This window comes from Heterodontus francisci, chromosome 11 (assembly GCF_036365525.1).
Source record: "Heterodontus francisci isolate sHetFra1 chromosome 11, sHetFra1.hap1, whole genome shotgun sequence".
Classification (NCBI taxonomy): Eukaryota; Metazoa; Chordata; class Chondrichthyes; order Heterodontiformes; family Heterodontidae; genus Heterodontus; species Heterodontus francisci.
The window spans coordinates 116,164,694-116,183,439 of NC_090381.1; positions in this window are offsets into that span (position 1 = coordinate 116,164,694).

Genomic DNA, 18,746 nt, shown 5'->3' on the forward strand with positions numbered 1-18,746 from the left:
TTATTAGGCATATAAATAGTAAAAGGGCGGTAAAAGGAGGAGTGGTGCTGATTAGGGATCAGAAAGGGGTTATACACATGGAGGCAGAGGATATAGCTGAGGTATTAATTGAATATTTTGCATCTGTCTTTACCAAGGAAGAAGGTGCAACCCAGGCAATGTTGAAAGAGGGGTTTAAAATTGATAAAGATGAAGTATAAGATAGGCTGTCTGTAATTAAACTGGATAAAGCACCAGGACCAGACGAGATGCATCCAAGGATACTGAGGGAAGTGAGGGTGGAAATCACAGAGGCACTGGCCATAATTTTTCAGTCTTCCTTAGACTCTGGAGTGGTGCCAGAGGACTGGAGAATTGCAAACGTTACACCCTTGTTCAAAAAAGGTGTAAAGATGAGCCCAGCAACTACAGGCCAGTCAGTTTAATTTCGGTGGTGGGAAAACTTCTAGAAAAAATAATTCAGGACAAAATCAATAGTCACATGGACAAATGTGAATTAATTAAGGAAAGCCAGCATGGATATCCTCATGGAAAATCATGTTTAACTAACTTGGTGAAGTTTTTTGAGGAGGTAACAGAGAGGGTTGATGAGGGCAATGCAGTTGATGTTGTGTACATGGACTTTCAAAAGTCATTTGATACAGTGCCACACAACAGACTTGTGAGCAAACCTGTAGCTCATGGAATAAAAGGGACGGTAGCAACATGGATACGAAATTGGTCGAATGACAGGAAACAAAGAGTAGTGGTTAATGGATGTTTTTTGGGCTGGAGGAAGGTTTGTAGTGGAGTTCCCCAGGGATCAGTGTTGGGTCCCTCGCTTTTCCTAATATATATTAATGACCTAGACCTTGGTGTACAGGGCACAATTTCAAAGTTTGTGGATGATATGAACCTTGGAAGCCTTGTGAACTATGAGGAGGATAGTGTAGAACTTCAAAAGGACATAGACATCCTGGGCCAGATGGGATTTATCCTAGGATTCTCTGGGAAGCCAGGGAGGAGATTGCAGAGCCGTTGTTGTTGATCTTTATGTCGTCATTGTCGACAGGAGTAGTGCCGGAAGACTGGAGGATAGCAAATGTTGTCCCCTTGTTCAAGAAGGGGAGTAGAGACAGCCCTGGTAATTATAGACCTGTGAGCCTTACTTCGGTTGTGGGTAAAATGTTGGAAAAGGTTATAAGAGATAGGATTTATAATCATCTTGAAAAGAATAAGTTCATTTGCGATAGTCAGCACGGTTTTGTGACGGGTAGGTCGTGCCTCACAAACCTCATTGAGTTTTTCGAGAAGGTGACCAAACAGGTGGATGAGGGTAAAGCAGTGGATGTGGTGTATATGGATATCAGTAAGGCGTTTGATAAGGTTCCCCACGGTATGCTATTGCAGAAAATACGGAAGTATGGGGTTGAAGGTGATTTAGAGCTTTGGATCAGAAATTGGCTAGCTGAAAAAAGACAGAGGGTGGTGGTTGATGGCAAATGTTCATCCTGGAGTTTAGTTACTAGTGGTGTACCGCAAGGTTCTGTTTTGGGGCCACTGCTGTTTGTCATTTTTATAAATGACCTGGATGAGGGTGTAGAAGGGTGGGTTAGTAAATTTGCGGATGACACGAAGGTCGGTGGAGTTGTGGATAGTGTCGAAGGGTGTTGTCGGGTACAGAGGGACATAGATAGGCTGCAGAGCTGGGCTGAGAGATGGCAAATGGAGTTTAATGCGGAGAAGTGTGAGGTGATTCACTTTGGAAGGAGTAACAGCAATGCAGAGTACTGGGCTAATGGGAAGATTCTTGGTAGTGTAGATGAGCAGAGAGATTTTGGTGTCCAGGTACATAAATCCCTGAAAGTTGCTACCCAGGTTAATAGGGCTGTTAAGAAGGCATATGGTGTGTTAGCTTTTATTAGTAGAGGGATCGAGTTTCGGAGCCACGAGGTCATGATGCAGCTGTACAAAACTCTGGTGAGGCCGCACCTTGAGTATTGCGTGCAGTTCTGGTCACCGCATTATAGGAAGGATATGGAAGCTTTGGAAAGGGTGCAGAGGAGATTTACTAGGATGTTGCCTGGTATGGAGGGAAGGTCTTACGAGGAAAGGCTGAGGGACTTGGGGTTGTTTTCGTTAGAGAGAAGGAGGAGGAGAGGTGACTTAATAGAGACATATAAGATAATCAGAGGGTTAGATAGGGTGGATAGTGAGAGTCTTTTTCCTCGGATGATGATGGCAAACACGAGGGGACATAGCTTTAAGTTGAGGGGTGAAAGATATAGGACAGATGTCAGAGGTAGTTTCTTTACGCAGAGAGTAGTAGGGGAGTGGAACGCCCTGCCTGCAACAGTAGTAGACTCGCCAACTTTAAGGGCATTTTAGTGGTCATTGGATAGACATATGGATGAAAATGGAATAGTGTAGGTCAGATGGTTTCACAGGTCGGCGCAACATCGAGGGCCGAAGGGCCTGTACTGCGCTGTAATGTTCTAAAAAAATAGACAAGTTGGTGGAATGGGCAGACAGGTGGCAGATGAAGTTCAATGCAGAGAAATGTGAAGTGATTCATTTTGGTAGGAAGAACATGGAGAGACAATATAGAATAAAGGCTACAATACTAAAAGGGGTGCAGGAGCAGAGGGAACTAGGTGTATATGTGCATGAGTCATTGAAGGTGGCAGGACAGGTTGAGAGCATGGTTAATAAAGTATACAGTATCCTGGGCTTTATTAATAGGGGCATAGAGTACAAGAGTAAGGAAGTTATGTTGAACTTGTATAAGACACTAGTTCGGCCTCAGCTGGACTACTTCGTCCAGTTCTGGGTGCCGCACTTGAGGAAAGACGTGAAGACATTGGAGAGAGTACAGAAAAGATTCACAAGAATGGTTCCAGGGATGAGGAATTTCAGTTATGAAGATAGATTGGAGAAGTTAGAACTGTTTCCTTGGAGAAGAGAAAGCTGAGAGGTGATTTGATAGAGGTATTTAAAATCATGCGGGGTCTGGACAGAGTAGATAGAGAGAAACTGTTCCCACTCGCAAAAGGATCGAGAAAGAGAGGGCACAGATTTAAAGTATTTGGTAAGAGAAGCAAAAGTGACATGAGGAAAAACTTTTTCACGCAGCGGGTGGTTAAGGTCTGGAATTCACTGCCTGAGAACATGGTGGAGGCAGGTTCAATTGAAGCATTCAAAAGGGAATTAGACAGTTATATGAAAAGGAAGAATGTGCAGGGTTACGGGGAGAAGGCAGGGAAATGGAACTGAGGGAGTTGCTCCTTCAGAGAACAGGTGTGGACACGATGGGCCAAATGGCCTCCTTCTGCACTGTAACAATTCTGTGAAAAACAGAAAGTGCTAGAAATACTCAGCAGGTCAGGCAGCATCTGTGGAAAGAGAAACAGAGTTAACGTTTCTGATCTGTGACCTTTCATCAGAACTGGCAGAGGTTCAAAATGTAATAAGCTTTGAGCAAGTGAAAGGCGTGGGGGTGAGGGGGGGGGGAAGGTCTGTGATAGGGCAGAGGGCGGGAGAGATTAAATGACAAAGATGTCAGGAATAAAAGGAGGGGTAATAGTTGTAGTAAAGGACAAAATATTTGTCCAGAGAGAATATTAATGATAGAATAATGAACAGCTCTGTTCAAAACAAAAACATGAAAAACAAGTTTAAGACTGGCACATGGTTAAAAAAAAAACCAATCTAAATGGGGGTTATGGTCTGGAATTGTTGAACACATTGTTGAATCTAGAAGGCTGTAAAGTGCTCACTTGTGTGACAGCGTAACCCAGGGCATAGCGATAGGACCTCCTTTTGTATTTTTCCTGTGCCCTCTAGTGCCGCTGATCCTTCCTAAGTAACAGTACATAAACACTTACCCAGACTGGGCCAGATCCGCATCACTGTGCCAATAGCTAAACATAGGGAGCCCCCTCTGTAATCAAAACCACTTCTTCCACTTCACTTCACTTTCTGTACAGAAAGTATTCAACTCACTGCACTATTTTACACTGGTGGATTGTCTCAGATCAGATTTTCAGAATTACTTTCTTGCCTGTACAATAACTGGTGATAATATTGTAGCATTATGGCCTTCTGCCCAGGGGAAAATCTGCCCTTCCTTACCTGACTCCAGTTTCAACCTTTCGTCAAAGTCACAAACCCACCTCCCTCTGATTTCCCCTGCTTTAGTTTGGAATCCACCAGCCTGGTTTAGCAGTGAGCCCTGCTGAGTTCCAATGAATAGCGTTTTTGCAGCAGCAATGAATGTGAATGATCACTCGAATATTTAAATAACTTTCATTGTCTGAATCACACTGGTTCAGATATCCTTTCTGAATACTAATCCTTGTCTGTCAGCCCTGCTGTTCTGTCAATTTAATCCCTTGCAAGTTATGTGGCAGCATTTCTGATATATCTTACATCTAGGTGCCCCATGGTAGTTTAAAATCCCAAAATGGGACACAAGCAAAACCTTTTCCATAAATGACAGAAATTATTATGTTTTCTCCATATAAATATTGGTATCAAGACTGACCAACATTGACAGGACAGCAGGTTTGTATCAGTCCTGTCATTTATGGGATAATTTACCAAGCTGCTTGTTAATGACTAAATCCCATAACAATGCTGAGTTCATTTTTACCAATGGGAGACTTACTAGAGTTTGGTTACTGTAAGTGGCACATTGGCAAAGTTCTGTATGTTTCACATTCAAATCTAACCCAGCTTCATGGTCTGGGCGATAATAGAGAGGCAGAGCGCTGACAAATTTGTTTCTATGCTGATATAAATTCTGTGAGATTAATTATCACCATGTTTTTAAAATTTATTCACATGATGTGGACATCATTGACAAAGCCAGCATTTAGCTCATGAAGCCATTTCAGAGGCCAGTTTAGATCCAGTTTGGGGGAAGAAGCATAGTGGTAATGTTCCTGGACTAGTAATCCAGGGACCCAGAATAATGCACCAGTGATGAGAGTTTAAATTCCACCATGACAGCTGTGGGAATTTAAATTCAATTTATTAATTAATTAATGAAACTACCAGATTGTCATAAAAACTTTTCTGGTTCACTAATGCCCTTCAGGGGAGGAAATCTGCCATCCTTACCCGGTCTGGCCTACATGTGATTCCAGACACACTGCAATGTGGTTGACTCTTAACTGCCCTCTGAAATGGCCTAGCAAGCCACTCAATTGTTTCAAACAACTACAGAAAAGTTGAAGAAGAATAAAACTAGACAGACCACCTGGCATCGACCTAGGCACTGGAAACGACAAAGTCACAGCCTTCCCAGTCAACCCTGCAAAGTCTTCCACACTAACATCTGGGAACTTGTGTCAGATTTGGGAGAGCTATTCCACAGACGAGTAAAGCTATCAACCCTGACAACATTCCTGTTCTAGTATTGAAGGCTTGTGCTCCAGAACTAACCGCGCCCCTGGCTAAGCTGCTCCATTGCAGGTACAACATTAGCTTCTACCCGACAATGTGGAAAATTGTCCAGGTATGACCCCAAAAGCAGGACAAAGCCAATTCAGCCAATTACTGCCCCATCAGTCTACTCTCAATCATCAGCAAACTGATGGAAGGGGTCATCAACAGTGCTATCAAGCATCATTTACTCAGCAATAACTTGCTCATTGATGCTAAGTTTGGGTTCCACCAGGGCCACTCAGCTCGAGAGCTCATCACAGCCTTGGTCCAAACATGGACAAAAGAGCTGAACTCCAGAGGTGAGGTGGGAGTGACTGCTCTTGACATCAAGGCAGCATTTGACCGAGTATGGCAACAAGGAACCCTAGCAAAACTGGAGTCAATGGGAATCGGGGAAAACTCTCCGCTGGTTGGAGTCAAACCTAGTACAAAGGAAGACGGTTGTGGTCATTGGGGTCAATCATCTCAGCTCCAGGACATCACTGCAGGAGTTCCTCAGGGTAGTGTCCTAGGCCCAACCATCTTCAGCTGCTTCATCAATATCCTTCCCTTCATCATAATGTCAGAAGTGGGGATGTTCACTGATGATTTCACAATGTTCGGCACCATTCGCAACTCCTCAGATACTGAAGCAGTCTGAGTAGAAATGCAGCAAGACCTGGACAATATCCAGTCTTGGGCTGAAAAGTGGCAAGTAACATTCGTGGCACACAAGTGTCAGGCAATGACCATCTCCAACAACAGAGAATCTAACCATCTCCCCTTGACATTCAATGGCATTACGATCGCTGTATCCCCCACTATCAACATCCTGGGGGTTATCATTGACCAGAAACCTAACTGGAGTAGCCATATAAATACTTATGAAAGGTACAGACCTGAAATATCACCTCTGTTTTTCTCTCTCCAGAGATGCTACCGGACCTGCTGAGTATTTCCATCATTTTCTGTTTTTATTTCAGATTTCCAGCAACTGCAGTATTTTGCTTTCATGCTGGTGTAAATGTTGATGAGGTTCCTGAGACCATATCCAAGTCAGTGAGAATGATACAGCACAGGAGGAGGCCATTTGGCCCACCGTGTCTGTGCCGACTCTTTGAAAGAGCTATCCAATTATTCCTACTCCTCTGCTCTTTCCACATAGCTCTGCAGATTTTTCCCTTTCGTGTTATATATCCAATTTCCTTTTGAAAGTTACCACTGAGTCTGCTTCATCCTTTCAGGCAGTGTGGTCCAGATCATAACATTTCTCTTCATCTCCCGTTCTTTTGCCAAATATCTTTAATCAATGTCCTCTGATTACTAATCTTTCCACCAATGCTAACAGTTTCGGCAGAAACATTGAGAAAACCTGGAGTTTCAGAACACACACGATTTTCATTTTACAGAGAAGCCGTCGAAGCATTTTCCACACCAGCGGGTAACAGCGAAAACTGGTCCTCCGGAAGTCGAGAGTATATTTAGGGTTTTATATGTTTTTGAGAACCGAGGACAATGGAACAGGACAGGAGCAACGGGAGAAATGTGGGTGTGAGTCTTAATTTGAATAATGCAGCTTATGATGGTTATGATGTGAAAGTGTAATAATCACAGAATGAGGAACAAACTGGTCATCACGAAACAAAAAAGACTGTGGATGTTCATATGAACACAGTGCAGCTTCGTAATGTATCACGATTCATCTCATGTGCTGCAGCCCCTCAGCTGACACTCCCTTTACAACAACAACTACTTACATTTATACTGTACCATTAACAAAGGTCCCAAGGTCAAACAAAATCAGACAGTGAGACACATAAGGAGATATTAGGACAGGTGACCAAAAGCTCGATCAAAGAGGTAGATTTTAAGGAACATCTTAAATAAGGAGGAGAGAGTGGTAGAGAGGCAGAGAGGTTTAGGGAGAGAATTCCAGAGCTTAGGGCCCAGACACCTGAAGGCACGGCCACCAATAGTGGAGGGATTAAAATCAGGGAAACGCAATTCGAAATATAGAAACATAGAAAATAGGAGCAGGAGTAGGCCATTCAAAAAAAGATCATGGTTGTTCGTCTAATTCAGTACCCTGTTCTCGCTTTCTCCCCATATCCCTTGATCCCTTTGGCATTAAGAAATTTATCTATCTCCTTCTTGAATATGTTTAATGATTTGCCCTCCACTGCCTTCTGCGGTAGAGAATTCCACAGGTTTAGAATAGTGAAGATATCTCGGAGGGTTGTGGGACTGGAACAGTTACAGAGATAAAGAGGGGTGAGGCCATGGAGGAAGTTGTACATGAAGATGAGGATTTTAAAATTGAGGTGTTACCAGACTGAGAGCCAATGTAGGTCAGTGAACACAGGGGTCATAGGTGAACAGGACTTGGTGTGAGTTAGGATATGGGAAGGTGATGGATTCAGTCTTCCCAATATTTCATTGAAGGAAATTTTGGCTCATGCAGTATTGGATGTCCGATAAGCAGTCTGATAATTTAGAGACAGCGGAGGGGTAGAGAGAGGTGGTGGTGAGGTAGGGCTGGGTATCATCAGTGTACATATAGAACCTGATGTGTTTACAGATGATGTCACCAACAGGAAGCAAGTTGTTGAGAAAGAGGAGGAGGCCAGGATAGAATCTTGGGGGACACCAGAGGTAACAATGCAGGAGTGGGAACAGAAGACTTTGCAGGTGATTTTCTTGTCCAAGGGACTCTGAGATCAGTTCTACATTCCCTAACCAATGTTAGCTGACACAGCAGCACCACTTTATGCAATTATTATTCTTTGTTGTCTCTCTGTCCTCTCCTGAAAACACAGTTGGGCTGGTAGACCATCTCACTGGTCCCTTCATTCATTTTACAGTCCTCAAATTAGATGCGTCAAGAGGGTTTCCCACCATATGTGCGCAGCGTCCTTTTACCACCTGCTGACCCACACTTGTAGTTTCCAGCAGGATGACTGATTGGTGATGCAGGGGGAATGGAATATAAAAGTAGGGAAGTTTTTATACTGATGTACAGGGTGTTGGTGAGATCACAAATGGAGTACTGTGTACAGTTTTGGTCTCGTTACTTAAGAAAGGACATAATTGCAGTAGAAGCAATTCAGAGAAGGTTCACTGCACTAATTCCTGGGATGGGGGGGAGGGGGTTATCTTATGAGGAAAGGTTGGACAGGTTGGGACTGTGTCCATTGGAGTTTAGAAGAATGAGAGGTGATTTTATTGAAAAATATAAGATCCTCAGGGGACTTGACAGGATGGATATGCTGGAAGGATGTTTCGCTTCATGGAAGAGACTAGAACTAGGGGAGACAATTTAAAAATTAGGGGTCTCCCATGTAAGATGGAGAAAGAAGAATTTTTTTTCTCTCCGAGGGCTGTTAGTCTGTGTAATAAAACAGAAAGTGCTGGAAATACTCAGCAGGTCTGGCAGCATCTGTGGAGAGAGAAACAGATGGGCCGAAGGGCCTGTTTCTGTGCTATATAACTCTATGGGAGTTAACGTTTCAGGTCTGTGACCAGTTCTGATGAAAGGTCACAGACCTGAGACGTTAACTCTGTTTCTCTCCACAGATGCTGCCAGACCTGCTGAATATTTCCAACACTTTTTGTTTTTATTTTCAGCATCCACAGTATTTTGCTTTATGTTAGTCTGTGGAACTCTCTTCCCCAGACAGCAGTGGAGGCAGGGTCATTGAATATTTTTAAGGCTGAGTTAAATAGATTCTTGATTGGCAAGGGAGTCAAAGGTAATAGCAGGTAGGCAGGAAAGTAGAGTTCAGGCCACAATCAGATCAGCCATGATCTTATCAAATGGCAGAGCAGGCTTGAAGGGCCGAATGGCTTACCCCTGCTCCAAATTTGTATGTTTGTATGGGAGTGAGCATCTTGGTTGAATGTTTCTTTTCCCAGTCCAAGGATACTGAAACAAGTTCGAAATCCTATTATTCCCACACTCAGTAGGGAATGGGAATCAAATCTCCACCATTCTAGTCTGTATGGATCTTACATAACCAAACCTCTACCTCAGATGAAATCCTCATCCATGCCTTTGTTACCTCTAGACTCAACTATTCCAATGCTGGCTGACCTCCTGTACCTTGCTCATCCAAAACTCTGCTTCCAGTATCCTAACTCACTCTAACTCCCATTCACAATCACCACCTGTGCTTGCTGACCCACATTGACTTCTGGTACATCAATGCCTCGAATTAAAAATTCTCTTCCTTCTTTTCAAATTACTCCATGGCCAACACCCCTTTCCATCATTGTAACCTTCTCCAGCCCTACAACCCACCTTCCCTCTAATTTATTGAGGGGGAGTGCACAGGTGATTTATTTAAATGCACTGCTCCTTTAAATTTTTTTGTGCAGCCGTACACACACGGTAACCCAAGGGTCAATTTGTGCATGGCCTGTGCGGGGACTTTCAGATTGCTGCACAGCTGTGCACCTTACAGGGAACATTGCCTATAACCCTCTTGATCTCTGTGCTCCTCCAATTCTGGTCTTTTGTGCATCCTTGATTTTCTTCATTCCACCATTGGTGACCATGTCTTCAGCTGCCTGGACCCTAAGCTCTGGAATTCCCTCCCTAAACTTCTCTGCCTTTCTACCCCACTCTCTTCCTTTATGATGCTCCTTGAAACCTACCTCTTTGACCAAGCTTTTGGCCACTTGTCCGAATATGTCCTCATCTCCTTCTGTGGTTTAGTGTCAAACTTTGACCATCCCCACCCCCACCACTCTCTGCTCCCACCCACCCTCAGTGTCTGAGTATGGTTATGCCTGACATTTGTTGAGAATTGTGGTGTGAAGAAGAGAGAATTTTGGGATGCCCCTTGCACAGTGCCAGGTCATTCTAATTAACAGCTGGATTAGTGTGAAACTCAGAGCAATACAATTCTCCACACTGCTCATCTGATGCCCATTGATGCTGGGGTAGTTCTGTGGGAGTGAGCAGCTCTCCAATCCCCTGCCCAAGAAGACATTTTTCATTTAGGCATTTATAGGGGATTGAGTTGGGGTTTGGAGGGACATCATTGAGCAGTGATCTCCTTTGCACCCAGGCACTCTGAGACCTAACACCCCCTAAAGTGAAATCAGCCAATAGCACAGACTGGCGTTCAAACTAGGGGGTTAGCTCTGGCTCAATGGGTAGCAGTCTTGCTTCTGAGTCAGACGATCATTGGTTCAAGTTTCCCTCCAGAGATTTGAGCACATAATCTAGGCAGTAACAGAGCACTTAGAAAGTCAAATATGATTAGACAGCCAATGTGGTTTTATGAAAGGAAAATCATGTTTGACAAATCTATTCAAATTCTTTGAGGATGTAACTAGCAGGGTAAAGGGGAACCAGTAGATGGATTTGGATTTTCAAAAAGCATTCGATAAGCTGCCACACAAAAGGTTATCACCCAAGATAAGGCCCAGTGTTGGGGGTAACATATTAGCATGGATAGAGGATTGGTTAAAGGACAGAAAACAGAGTAGAAATAAACAGGGCATTTTCAGACTGGCAGGCAATAACTGGCAGGCAGTAACTAGCAGGGTATTGCAAGGAGCAGTATTTGGACCTCTACTATTTACAATCCATATTAATGACTTGAATGAAAGGACCAAATGTAATATATCCCGGTTTGCTGATGATACAAAGCTAGGTAAGACAGTAAGCTGTGAGGAGGACACAAAGATGTAGAAATTCATCTTGAATAATGGTATAAAATGGTCGGTATTGTATTGGCTGCACGTTATAAAATCACAGCATCACAGAATGGTTACTGTACAGGGGCCATTCAGCCCATCGTGGGGGTTGGCTCTCTGCAAGAGCAACTCACCTAATCCCACTCCCTCACCTTTTTCTTGTAGCCCTGCAATTTTTTTCTTTTCAGATAATTATCCAATTCTCTTTTGAAAGCCACAATTGAACCTGCCTCCAGCACACTCTCAGGCAGGGCATTCCAGATCCTAACCACTCGCTGGTAAATATTTTTTTTCATGTTGCCATTGCTTCTTTTGCCGATCATCTTAAATCCGTGTCCTCTGGTTTTGGATCCTTCCGCCAATGGGGACAGTTTCTCCCTATTTACTCTGTCCATACGCCTCATGATTTTGCACATTATACACAGTGCCTGCTATTCACTTCCATTGCAGTCACCTCCTGTTCCTATTTCTTATCGTTCTGATGTTCTAACAGTCCTGGTGCAGTGTGCTCGCTGGCTGAGTTACCAGTGATCCCAACAGAATTGATTCTGAACCCTACCGAACATCCAAACCTTTTCTGATCATTCAAATTCAAAGTAGTGCAAAACCTTTAGGCAGCCTCTGACCAGGTGTCTTTACTCGAATTTTAATGAATAACATTCATTCGAGGGATTGTGTTCAGATATGTTGGGTGGCTGCTCTCCAACTTTCAGAGTTCTCAATAGTTTCAAGGGCATTCTTGCAACTGTTGTAGTTAAAGGGTTAATATAGGCACCGCCCAGTCTCTAACTGAGTCTGACAAGGTTTAATCCCCTGCCCTGTGATCACAGTTTGTGCAACATTGCGAGTATAACATTTCCATTGAAGAGAGTGCAAACACTCAGTTTGGGTTCCTTGGTCACAAATTAAATCTGGTTCCTGTCAAAAATAAATACCAAACAAGGACAAATCAGGATCCAGCTGGGCTGGGATGCCTCACATGGTTGAATAGCTTGCTAGCATTCCCTCTACAAGCAGAATGAAGACTTGAGTGAAGTACATAAGGGCGAGAGGCACCTCCCAACATCAGTGTTGAGGAACTGAGGGGAGAAAATTGGCGCAAAAAATGCTTTGCCCACCCAAGTGCGCAGTGAGTGAATAATAAAAGAACTGAATGAGGGCTTTTAAAAATCCACAAAGGCAGAGAAGGAAACCCAGTTATTAATGGAATTTTACATGGCTTGTTTGCCCTGCCTGAGAAGAGATGAATTGTGAGCAATTTGATATTCGACTGCTCCTTGGAACTTTAGACATTAATATTTTTATTAGCAAAATTAATATGTAGTCTCAGTTATTGCTGCTAATCCCAAATATGAGAGCGTCAAAAGGATGGACCACCCAAAGAAAAAGCTGTATGTTCAGAGCAGAAATAACCTCCTGGACTGAGCAACACAGTCAATTCCCTGTCAGAATTTCCTGGTAAAATGTGGGAACTATATTTAAATGTGTGGATGATCAGATCACTCTTTGATTCATATCTGGATTGGGTGACACTATTCCATCATATCCCTGCTATTTTGGAGATTCCCAGCAATCATCTTAAATGAAAGTAAAATACTGCGGATGCTGGAAATCTGAAATAAAAACAAGAAATGCTGGAACCACTCAGCAGGTCTGGCAGCATCTGTGAAAAGAGAAGCAGAGTTAACGTTTTGGGTCAGTGACCCTTCGGAACTGACAAATATTAGAAAAGTCACAGGTTATAAGAAAGTGAGGTGGGGGTGGGGCAAGAGATAACAAAGGAGGTCTAGATTGGACCAGGCCACATAGCTGACCAAAAGGTCACGGAGCAAAGGCAAACAATATGTTAATGGTGTGTTGAAAGACAAAGCATTAGTACAGATTAGGTGTAAATACACTGAATATTGAACAGCAGCAAGTGCAAACCTGAAAAAAACCAGTGGGTAAGCAAACTAAGATGAAATGAAATAAGTGCAAAAAAAAGATAGTAAAAAATGTAAAAAAGAATGTAAAAAAAAGGAAGAAAAAAATAACTAAAAATGAAAGTAAAATGGGGGGCTGTCATGCTCTGAAATTATTGAACTCAATGTTCAGTCCGGCAGGCTGTAGTGTGCCTAATCGGTAGATGAGATGCTGTTCCTCGAGCTTGCGTTGATGTTCATTGGAACACTACAGCAATCCTAGGACAGAGATGTGAGCATGAGAGCAGGGGGGAGTGTTGAAATGGCAAGAAACCGGAAGCTCAGGGTCCTGCTTGAGGACTGAGCGGAGATGTTCCGCAAAGCGGTCACCCAGTCTGCGCTTGGTCTCCCCAATGTAGAGGAGACCACACTGTGAGCAGCGAATACAGTATACTACATTGAAAGAAGTACAAGTAAATCGCTGCTTCACCTGAAAGGAGTGTTTGGGGCCTGGGATAGTGAGGAGAGAGGAGGTAAATGGGCAGGTATTATACCTCCTACGATTGCAGGGGAAGGTGCCATGGGACGGGGACGAGGTGGTGGGGGTAATGGAGGAGTGGACCAGGGTGTCGCGGAGGGAACGATCCCTTCGGAATGCTGACAGGGGAAGGGAGGGGAAGATGCGACTGGTAGTGGCATCATGCTGGAGGTGGCGGAAATGGCGGAGGATGATCCTTTGGATATGGAGGCTGATGGGGTGAAAAGTGAGGACAAGGGGAACCCTGTCACGGTTCTGGGAGGAAGGGGAAGGGGTGAGGGTAGAGGTGCAGGGAATGGGCCGGACACGGTTGAGGGCCCTGTCAACCACAGTGGGGGGAAATCCTCAGTTGAGGAAAAAGGTCATATCAGAAGCACCGTCATGGAAGGTAGCATCATCAGAGCAGATGCGTCGGAGACGGAGAAACTGGGAGAATGGAATGCAGTCCTTACAGGAGGTAGGGTGTGAAGAAGTGTAGTCGAGGTAGCTGTGGGAGTCGGTGGGCTTATAATGGATATTAGTAGACAACCTATCCCCAGAGATGGAGACAGAGAGGTCGAGGAAGGGAAGGGAAGGGAAGTGTCAGAGACGGACCATGTAAAGGTGAGAGAAGGGTGGAAATTGGAAGCAAAGTTGATAAAAGTTTTCCAGTTCGGGGCGGGAGCAGGAAACGGCACTGATACAGTCATCAATGTACCGGAAAAAGAGTTGGGGGAGGGGGCCTGAGTAGGACTGGAACAAAGAATGCTCGACATATCCCACAAAAAGACAGGCATAACTAGGACCCATGCGGGTACCCATAGCGACACCTTTTACTTGAAGGAAGTGCGTAGAGTTGAAGGAGAAGTTGTTCAATGTGAGAACAAGTTCAGCCAGGCGGAGGAGGGTGGTGGTGGATGGGGACTGGTTGGGCCTCTGTTCCAGGAAGAAGCGGAGAGCCCTCAAACCATCCTGGTGGGGGATGGAGGTGTAGAGAGATTGGACGTCCATAGTGAAGAGGAGGCGGTTGGGACCAGGAAACTGGAAATCATCTTATATGCTTTGCCATGCACTTTACAGTCTAGAAGCCTTGTGTGGACCTCTTCCAATCTTAAAGCCGCACTTTCTCTGGATTTGAATCAAACTCCTTAAGAGATGCACCCTGAGATTCAACCTCTTTAAAATGCACTTGTGCTTAGACTGCAGTCTGTGAATTTCCAGATTATTGTATCAGCAGCGTTTGAGGCACTTTACAAATCAGATCCCAGGGCATCATTCATTGATCCATCCTTCCCCTTCTCTGGCATCCCATTCCACTGACGCTAAAGGGTTAAATGATGAGTGCAGGCTGAATGGACTAGGCTTGTATTCCATTGAATATAGAAGAATAAGGGGTGATTAAGGGAATCTAGGGATATGGAGTTGTGGTAGAAGATCAGCCATGATCTTACTGAATGGCGAACAGGCTCGAGGGGCTGAATGACCTACTCCTGCTCCTACTCCTTATGTTAGGATCTAAATGCGCTGTTTACAATTATTAAAGGATTTAACAGGGTAGATAGAGAGAAACTATTTTCACTGGTGGGCTAATCCAGAACAAGGGGTGTATTCAGGCCATTCAGGGGTGATCTCAGGAAACACTTTGTCATACAAGAGGAGCAGAAATCCCCAACTCAATTAAAATTTTCAATTCGGAGATTGATAGATTTTTGTCGGGTAATGCGTATCAACAAATATGGAGAAGAGGTGGGTGTATGGAGTTGGGGTACAGATGGTAGAGCAGACTCAAGGGGCTGATTGGCCTCCTCCTGTTCCTAGATCATCCATTGGGGAAACCGGACAGTACTTTCTGAAGGCCACCCCTCTCTCCATCGTGGCAGAGATTTATTGAAATCTTCTGCCTCCAAGTTACTTCTACCTCTTCTGGGGCTGTTGCACTATCACCTCGTCCCTTGGGATAAATAGCTTCCACTTGATGGTGGGTCTAATGAGAATGAGGAACTTAAAAACTAATTAATATTAGTAAAGAAAAAGTACTGAAGAAATTAATAGGACAAAAAGCTGACAAATCCCTTGATGGCTTACATTCTAGGGTTCTAAAAGATGTGGCTGCAGGAATAAAAACAGAAAATGCTGGAAATACTCAGCAGGTCAGGCAGCATCTGCGGAGAGAGACTGCAAGGATGGTGGATGCATTGATTTTGATCTTCCAAAATTCCCTAGATTTTGGAATGGTCCCAGTGGATTGGAAGATAGCAAATATAACAAGAAAGGAGGGAGAGAGAAAACGGAACTACAGGCCAGTTAGCAAGACATCAGTTGTCAGGAGAATTCTGGAATTAAGCAAGTGAAAACAGAATATTTAGAAAATCAAATATAATTGGGCAGAGTCAACATGGTTTATTAAAGGGAAGTCATGTTTGACAATCTATTAATTTTTTAAGGATGCATCCAGCATGTTAGATAAAGGGGAACCAGAGGATGTAATCTATTTAGATTTTCAAAATGCATTCGATAAGGTAACGTATGAAAAGTTGTTACACAAGGGCTCATGGGATTGGAGGTAATATTTGAGCATGAATAGAGGATTGGTTAAAGGACAAAAAACAATGGTCATTTTCATGCTGGCAGGTGGGGTCCAGCAAGGATCAGTGCTAGGGACTCAGCTATTTACAATCTATGTTAATGACTCAGATGAAAGGACCAAGTGTAATGTATTCAAGTTTACTGACAAAGCTAGGTGGAAAAGTAAGCTGTGAGGAGGACACATGGAGTCCGCAAAGGGACATAGATAGGTTAACTGAGTGGGCAAGGAGGTGGCAGATGGAGTATAATGTCAGGAAGTGTGAGGTTATCTACTTTGGTAGGAAGAACAAGATTTTTAAAATAGTAAGAATCTATTTAATGTTGGTGTTCAGAGGGATTTGTGTGTTGTTGTACATGAAAAACAAAGTTAGCATGCAGGTACAACAAACAATTAGGAAGGCAAATGATATGTTGACCTTTATTTCAAGGGAGTTGGAGTAAAGAGTAAGGAAGTCTTGCTGCAATTGTACAGGGCATTGGAGAGACCATACCTGGAGTACTATGTACAGTTTTGGTCTCCATACCTAAGGAAGGATATACTAGCTTTAGAGGGGGTGCAACAAAGGTTCATCAGACTGATCCCTGGGATGAGAGGGTTGAGGAGATATTGAGTAGAATGGGCCTATATTCTGGAGTTTAGAAGAATGAGAGATCATCTAATTGAAATATGTAAGATTCTGCGAGGGCTTTACAGGGTAGGTGCTGATGGGCTGTTTTCCCCTGGCTGCAGAGTCTAGAACTGGGAGGCATAGTCTCAGAACAAGAAGGTTGACCATTTAGGACTGAGATAGGAGAAATTTCTTCACTCAGAGGGTTGTGAATCTTTGGAATTCTCTTCCCCTGAGGGTTGTGGATGCTCAGTCATTGTGTACATTCAAGGTTGAGATTGATAAGATTCTTGGAATCCAAAGAATTCAAGGGATATGTGAATCAGGCAGGAAAGGGGAGTTGAGGTTTAAGATCAGCCACAATCTTATTGAATAGCAGAGCAGGCTCGAGGAGCAATACGTTGTGACGGAAACCCCACATACCAGATGGAAATATTAATTTCATCGTATGGAACTTTGCTGAGATATTTACTAGATATTGTTACAAATAACATTTAAAACAGAACAACTAGCAACCAAGATGACCACACACAATTTGCATTTGAAAAAACCCAAGGATTAAGCTGGAGACAGATATGATTATTCCGCTTAGCCAGAACAATGGGGTGCTTCTCTGATTCATTTATCTGGGATAGCCTTATCAATGGGGGTCATCAAAAGCTATCGACACCAATTGACTTTGAAAGATGCAACCCCCCCACCAAGTATGTCAGAACAGCTGGGGGGCAAGCCTTGAATTTCAAAGATCATTTCGGAAGATGCTGATTCAAACACAAAGAGGTGGTCACATCACATGACTGCTTGGGCCACTCTGGAGATCTGTCAGTGGTGACTCAGAAGGCAGATAGTAACTGAGATCCAGCCAGAAAACAGCAGCTGTCTCTCTCCAGTAAAGTCCCAGAGAAGCCTCAGCTGCAGCTACTATGCCTCAACTCTACAGATCCTTACAATCAGCAACTAAGGGGACATAGATAAAGCCCCTCTTCTGCCTTTTGGAACCAGAGAAGCAATCCCGAATTGTGCACGTGGCCCAGCGAAGACGTCAGGACTACAATTTCAACTAAAGACACTGAGACTCAGTATTAAAATTCCATTTATTACAGACTCTACCCCAACCTCCCAACTCAGTTTTTCCCTCTGTGTTCTATTTGCGTTTTTGTGTGTGTGGCTCTGGTGTGAATGTGGGTGTGGATTCGCAGTGTATTTTAGTAACTTTAAATTGGTTTAGAATGATAAGGTTAATAAATGTACATCTTCCTTGTTTAAACTCAAGAAAACCTGTCTGATTGGTTCATTTGCAATTATATTAGAGGAACAGGAGCAAGTGCTCATGGAGGTGGTAAGTTAAATCACTGTGTTAAAAGGATAAACCCTGTTACGATCAAACCAGAGAAGGGGGGAAAGGGGAGCCTGAGACGCCTTCCTCACCTGGTCGTAACAACGTCCTACCCCTGCTCCTATTTCTTATGAATCTGTGGAACATTCACCAGGAAAGCTTGGCTAGGGTTGTGGCAGCTAAGCACCAGTCCTGCCCCAATTATATTGGCAAGAAGAGAGAAAGCCAACCCTGGGAGTTAACTAGCTGTTCAACTGTGGAAGGCATCACAACCCAGACCAGTCAAATCTGCTCCGGCACATTGGCGCAGTGGTTAGCACTGCAGCCTCACAGCTCCAGGGACCTGGGTTCGGTTCTGGGTAATGCATGTGCAGAGTTTGCAAGTTCTCCCTGCGACCGCGTGGGTTTTCGCCGGGTGCTCCGGTTTCCTCCCATTGCCAAAGACTTGCAGGTGATAGGTAAATTGGCCATTGTAAATTACCCCTAGTGTAGGTAGGTAGTAGGGAATATGGGATTACTGTAGGGTTAGTATAAATGGGTGGTTCTTGGTCGGCACAGACTCGGTGGGCCGAAGGGCCTGTTTCAGTGCTGTATCTCTAAAATAAAAAATAAAACTCACATCCAGGCACATGCATGCAATTTCCTGTAGGACACACTGGATTGTGAGCAGGACTAATTTGGAAGTCTGA